Here is a 7,534-nt window from a genome sequence, read left to right as displayed (position 1 = left end):
AGAAAACCAATGGATGTTTCCCTCACATAGATGTTTCTCTCTCTCTCTCTCTCTCTCTCTCTCTCTCTCTCTCTCTCCCCTCCCCTGTCCCTGGAATCAGTGGATATATCCTCAGGTAAGGATGTAAAAAAAAATACAAGTGCTTAAAGATGACTTGTGACATAGAAAGTGTTCAATACGCATTAGGTATTATGATTATGAGGAAAGGTAGAAAGTTGAAAATTTGGGATCTAGGAGCCTTAGGACTGAGAATACCCATGGGAAGAAGAAGTGGCTAAGATGAAATACACATCGTCGCACCACAGCAAAAACAAGAACAGCCAAATGCCCTGTTCATACAGCTGTTCAATCCCCATCTCGCCTACACCCCACTCTCTGTCCTGGAATGTCCTCAGAAGGATAAATGACACAAGTCTCTCAAGGTCGCTAGGGAGATTCTGACCAAATATGACAGCTGATTGTGGAGAGCTGTATTTCTCCCTAGTTTTACAAAAGCACATCCAACATGTATGAGGGGAAAAGATAAAGTTTGATCCATGCAATAATCCATTTAATAATGGCTAAAATAATTTAAACTTTTCTTATGTGCCAGCACCATGCTGTATATGTTGCACCAATGTTCTCATTTCTTTCTCATAAATGGGGTGACCAACTGTGGTTTTTTCAGGACTGAGGAATTACATGAAACCTGGGGTTTCTATTGTAAAAACCAGATGAGGCCCAGGCAAGCTGGGACAACTGGTCACCCTACACTCAGTAGGTACTTGATCTATCCCATTTTGCAAATCAGAGAACTGAAGCCTGAGGAGTTTCAAGTTTATACAGCCAGGCTACTTGAGATTTTTTTAACCTATACTTTTATTGTGTTGTTCTTTTTTAAATTTTATTAAATTCATTGGGGTAACATTGGTTACCAAAATTATATATTTCAAGTATATAATTCTACAATACATCATCTGTATACTGCATTGTGTGTTCACCACCCAAAGTCAAATCTTTCATCACCATAAATTTAACCCCCTTCACCCTTTACTACCTTCCCCCCAAATTCCCTATCAGTTTTAGGATTATTTATTCTAGTTCTATGGTTAATTCACAAATTTTTTATTTTTACCCAATGTCATTCTATCTTTGATGAAAAAGGAACAGTGACATTAGTATTAGCAACTCCAAAAGAATTAAGGCTTGATTCTCTAAGAGATGAGTTCTGTATATTATCTATTTCTCCCTCAAGAGAGATCTTAGCTGGCAGTGATTTTCTGTGAGTTACAATTTCAGTGGCCCCCAGTGATTCTCAAAAGGCATTATCTTAGCCCCTAAATACTTTACAAATGCATTTTAAGCCTACATATCTCCCACTATACTGCCTATAAAACAGACTCACAGAGGGGAATCCAAGGGTTGTGTGAACCATCGTCTCAAGTTATAATGGTGCCCAAGAAAAAAGGTTTTACATGGAAAAGGACTTTCCCATTTCCCAAATAATTGTTCATGAATGGATTTACTTAAGCAAGAGCTTAAGTACATCTCAAAAGAAACCAGTGATCATAGCTGTGAAATGAACAGTGCATAAATTTAAGGGCTACTTGGGAACACTCTAAAACCCAAAGAAAAATTGACTTTCTTGATTTGTTAGAGGAATAGAGCCAATTGGGAGTTAGGCTGATTCTGTTTTTCATGAGTCATTTTGTCTGTGGACATGCCTCATAAATTAAAACACACATTAAAAAATCTCTAGGTGTGAGATGATTAAAGTTTCAAATCTAGTCATTTGAAAATCACAAAAGTGTTGGATGACAGCCCTGCTCTTTTGAGGATTTTATTTTCCTTTTAAAAATCCTAGGGGTTGCTGAGCTTATAAAGAATCTTTGATTCTAATAAAAAGTGAGAGTTTTTGGAGAGAGTCATTCTCTTTGATATCAGATGTATTTTAGTCTATAATTTTCTACTCTGGGCTGATGTGGGTGTCTAGGCTTGATTCCATCAACTCATTGAATCTCTGATTTCATTTTTAAAAAGCATGTTTTCTGTTTATCTTTGTCCCAATTGAGTGTAGTCTGTGCTTTCTAGCTCTTCTAACAATCCCAACTTTCCAAATTTCCTATCAGAATGCCTGTGTGGCATGGGAAATCTATGCTTGTCTTGACAGGTTGGAAATTGCATATTCACAGTGAGAAAATTGAGTTACGTCTTCCAAAGACAGCCACTTAACCATTTAAAAACAGGTCATCACTTTAATTTACTGCAAGTAAGTGAAGGGGGGAAGCAAAGTTAATACAAATAAGCACTGAGCTATAAGTTTAAAAATTAATGGGGAAAGTTTTTCACAAAATGTTAAATTTCCATATACATTGATTGGACAAAGATTAGTATTCAATATAAGCTCATTTGAAAAGCAACCAAAAAAATTATAAAAACAAAACAAAATGAGAAAGTTGAACTGAATTTACTTATTTTTACTTCCTACTATCTCTTGAAGCTGAAAAGGCTGGTGATATTTCAGAGAAAATTTAACAAATAACCATTCAACCACAGAGACTGCACATTTGAATATCACATCTCCACCAACCCAACCTACAGATGAGAACATTAAGGACCAACTTATGTTACTACACATGGTCCTTATTTTTGTTAAATTTGATCATGAATTTATAAAGATATTTCACTTCATTTTATCCATCATTACACCAAAGAGATTTCCAACTTCCAATAAATAAATTAAATAAAACAAATAAAGAATGTTTACAGTCACAAATATTTGCTCCCCAAAATGCTGTTTGTCAATTTCTCAGCATTTATTTAGTGTATATCCTATCAAAAACCCTTAACACTCGGAAAACCAAGGCCTAAGAAAAGTAAGGCTTTGCTAGCCCCCACCATACACACACACACACACACACACACACACACAACAACTTTGCAAATGAATACACACATGAAGTAAGGAAAGAAAGCAGTCTTCCACATCTCATGAACACAGATTCACTTATGTTTACTGTTACCGTACAGGAGTGTTAAAAAATAACCCAAAGGGCTTGGATAAATGCAGCAACACTTCAGTTATTAATTTGTTTTTGCTTCCAACTCCTCATTGCTCATATAACTTTGGTTCTTTTAAAGAAAGAATTTATTTGTAAATAAGAGGAATGACTTGGCAGCTAGACTCAGGTCTGACCACTATACCTGAGCAATGAAAAGGTGAATGAGAGGGAGGCTGCCAGACTCATTCTCCCAAGATCGTCAGTCACAGAGGGATGCTGCACTTGGTCTTCATCTGTAGATTGATTAGTTGATGCCTAAGCAGTTCTTTGAACATAAAAGGCAACATGTAAATCTGAGTATAATTTTTCATCCTGAAGCCAGTGATTTTATTAGTGTTTTCTGCTTATTCAATGGTCCATAAAGAAGAGGGCAATGGGGAAGGGGCTTCTACCATTCCTATATGAGAATTTATTATTATAGATTGAACTAGAATGAAAAAACAATGTTCAATGTTCAAATAAATGTTTTAAAATAAATTGGAAGTCGACACTCTCATCTCTCAGTAACTATGAGCCATGAGGAACCTGAAAATGAAGCGTGACTTTTGGAATTATTTGCATATTTCTAGAACTAGGAATCATAGTTTGAATTGGGCTAATTTGAAGTTTTCTGGCAAAATTGAAGACCTACCTGAGGTGACAATTGTAGAGCAGAAAAGATGTCAACTCTGGGGTGTGTGTATGTGTTCTGAAGGTTCTTCTGCCCTCTTAGTAAAATAGGATACCAGTTCTCTAACTAGGAAATTATGTCCAAGTTGAAAATCATTAGATAAAGCTATGAGTTTTGCAAAACATCTGTATTAAATCTTCTTCCGTGGATTTCTCATCAGTTCTCTGTATGTTCCCCTGTTACATCACACACCAACAGCTAGCCTCCTTGTCTTTTTATCTTCATCTTTCCAGCCTTAGCCAGCCAATAGCAGACATGAAGTGAGTGAATCAATGAACAAATAATAATTAAACATGCGCATATAGAAACAATATGAGCAAATAGGTCTCTGGGTATAAGAATTATTCCTATGAACTTAACAGAGTAACTTCTGTGTCAGAGAAATTGTGAACAGCTCTATTACATGTTCTAAACCCAGAAGTCTCTGTTCTGCTGCTGGGTGAGCAGACATCGTCAGAAGATTGTCCAGACAACTCTCAAGTCAGCTGGTGAGCAGCTTTCCTGCTTTATCTAATCAACACTTGCATTGGGTGACTCCTGGAAGTCACAGTTTAATCAGCTGTGAAATGGGGCAGTTGTGACAATTAAATTGGATGATTGTAAATCTAATAGAAAGTAATTCAGTGTCAGCTTTATTAACATCAGTTGATTTGTCTTTTTATAGGAACTTTGATTCAAGAAAGGAAAACATAAAATTTGCTGAAAGTATGTGTAGCCTTACCCTCCACACACAAGAATTTCCTTTGCTGACTGATAATTCAAGTAGCATAAGCAATATTGGCAATCATAGTACCAATACTTTGTGGTAACAAGAGGTAGACATCACACCTAAGCTTTGGGGGAATGCTGTAAAATGAAACATTACAAAAAAGCTTTTTTAAAAAAAGGAAAGCAGTTATAAAGATAAAGAAGTCATGTTAGATTTTTCTCAACAGAAGAAAAGTTTTAAAAATACAAATAATTTAATAGTGAAAATAAACTGTGGTATAGTTGGATGGAGGATAATAATAATGCCATTTGAAATTTTACTCAAAAAAAAGAGACATTTAAATTATAAGTGAGAGATAAGAATCATATAGTAGTTGGAAGCCCACCCTGTGTTTCAGAAGGATGTTTTCCATGTTCCTTTCAGAACTCCTGGAGAAATTTCTAAATCCAGTTTCCTGAAAGACCTCCACATCTACATTAGACAACACAGAAGCATCGGGCATTCCACACCAAATAGGCCACCAGTACTGCAACATGCATTTGACCAGATTACACAACATGTTCCTCAAGACAGCCTACTGGAAAGGTCCTCTCGAAGGATGGGCACACAGGATCCAGGAGGGCATTGGACCCACAGGTAAGCACAGGATGCGCAAAACACCTTCTCCTTTTGCTTTTGTGACAAAGGCACAGCCCAGCTTCTCTCGGGGCATCTTATTTCTTGATCAGCTCTGAAGCTACCAACCTCCACAGTGGATGAAAGATCTTGGTCTACGCACCTGAAGTCATGTAAGGGAACAGAAGAAAATATGTGTCGATCTGAATAAAAGATCAGTTTTTAGAGGGCCTGATTAAAACAAGGCAGGAGAAAAACAGATACGGCTGTTACCAATAACTTCACACTACGGCCAAGAAAAAACACCTCCACTGAACAGTATGTGTGACCAGTCTAAACAGATGTATTCTTGAGCATTGTTCCTGTGCCTTTTCTGAATATGAATGCTTTCCATACTTGCTTAAAACTATGAAGAAAACAAAAACAGAGCAAAATGTGTATCACTGATCATTTATTTTATTCTTGATTTTTTCCCCTTTTTAGAAAACTGGGGAAGTGAAAACAATACACAACAAACACATAAACCTAAACAACAGATGCTAGATTCTGTGACATTCACCACGCTGTAGACCCATTGGTAAAACAAGATAAAACCCAAGCGCCCATTTATAGACAGTACGAGCATCGTGAAATGTCAGGGAATTTCCTTTCAACAGAGGAAGCCAAGTGCAATAGGGTGAACACTTAAGCAGATCCTACTCCAATGATCAAAATATAAATGTATTTCGTGAAGTCTCTGATTCCAGACAGCTGCCCTCACTGTCCTCTTCACCCTTTTATTGGAATCTCTGAAACCATTTCGCTTGGGGGGAGAAAGTAGATTTTAGTAGAATGGGAAACATGCCAGACATCCATGGCAACGTAGAATTTTTCCACTTTCTTTACATGTTCAATTGAGACCTTCATAAAATTATAAATGAAAGGACACATTATAAGCACTTTCTTTGAAGGGAGAAAAAAAAGGGTCTTGCCTGAAAGTGAAATTTTTGGAGTTTATATTCTTCCCTTAGAACACTTGGGAACTTTCTCTGCCAACAGCAAGACCCCTCAAAGAGCTTGTCTTGGCCTTCAGAATTCAGAAAGGTAGAACCACCATGGTTCCCTGATTGTGGGGGAGGCACTGGGCACCAGGAGGAGACTGGAAAGTACTGGGCTCTGTGTTCCTGTCCCTCAGGGACTGAGGTCAATGCTGCTGGGCTCCTTGGCTCTGCCTTCCTCCCACGTTCCCTCCCCACCCCCACCCCCCAGGGATTCACTCCTGTTTACATTGGGGAGACTGCAACTTTGTTCTTTAATGTTTAAAAGAAGTTTAAAAGCTTATAAAAAAGCTCTTAAGATTTCTTGGACACCAAATGCCTCTTACAGAACAATATTTTGATGAGTTAAGTGTAAATGAATCAGAAACCTATGTATTAAATTTCCTTTGACATAGACATCAGTGTAAAAAACTAATGGAAAAAGTGCCAGGGGCTCAAAGTGTGTGGGGTTTTCTCAAACCCAACGTGTTTGAACATAAAGAGTGGAAACCCATTTGAGCCAGCCAGGTCTGCTGGTTCCCACCCTCACCCCCATCCCACCTCCCCCCCGTTCCCCCCAGAACCCTAGTCATAATTATGGCAGGAGCAGCATTTCCGGGTGGTGACCACCGGCAAGCAGCTGGCTGGGGATATGTCACATTCCTGGTCATCATGCCTGTGTGACGGCAGAAACCAAAGACTGGCTGATACTGTGGAGATGTGCAGCCACTGCTCAAGTAGGCTGACCCTAAAAGCTGTCTTTTGCTTTTTAAGGCATAGGCAACTAAATAAACGATCAGCAAAGATCATAAATCACTGACAAAGGTATTCAGATTTGAAGCAGACATAGAAAACAAGAGATGCCACGTTTGTCACTCAAAGATTGACTTAGTCCTGGGTCCCACAATTGTGGATCCCAGGACTTCTGAGGATAAAGGGCACAAGGGTCAAAACTGGAGAAGCAGGATAGTTTTGGTGGTGTTGTGCTTGTGTGTGTTAATGCAGGTTCTGACTCTAAACAACACCCACAGAAACAGAAATAACCAAACATTTTGAAGCCATGCTTGATCCCTAAAATAATTGTTCTTCTGGCTTTTAAAAAGGAGTTCTTCATTTCTGTTGATTTGGTTATGTGAATGGGGCGACACACTAGGTGAGCAGCTAACAGGAAGACCGAGGCAGGTTTTGCTTCTGTCCTCTTGTGCCCCATAGGAGACCTGACCTACAGGGATGTGCATCACAGACATCACAACTGTGAGCAACTGCTAACGTTTTGGTGAAACATGTCATGTGTCCAGTGCTTCACAGCACTACCATGCTCCCCAGGAGGGCAGTCTTAGGAATCTTTGTCCCCAGCACTAATCACAGGATCCAGCAAGGAGGGATCATACTTTCAAGCTTCGGCCTCAGTTAACTGATTCCCCAGTTAAGTCTCATTCCGCGAAAGCTTTCTGTGAACCCCAATGAGCTGTTGTTACTATTA

Source organism: Phyllostomus hastatus, unplaced genomic scaffold (genome assembly GCF_019186645.2).
Source record: "Phyllostomus hastatus isolate PE091 unplaced genomic scaffold, TTU_PhHast_1.1 phas_contig_210, whole genome shotgun sequence".
NCBI classification, from domain to species: Eukaryota; Metazoa; Chordata; class Mammalia; order Chiroptera; family Phyllostomidae; genus Phyllostomus; species Phyllostomus hastatus.
This window is presented reverse-complemented; position numbering follows the sequence as displayed.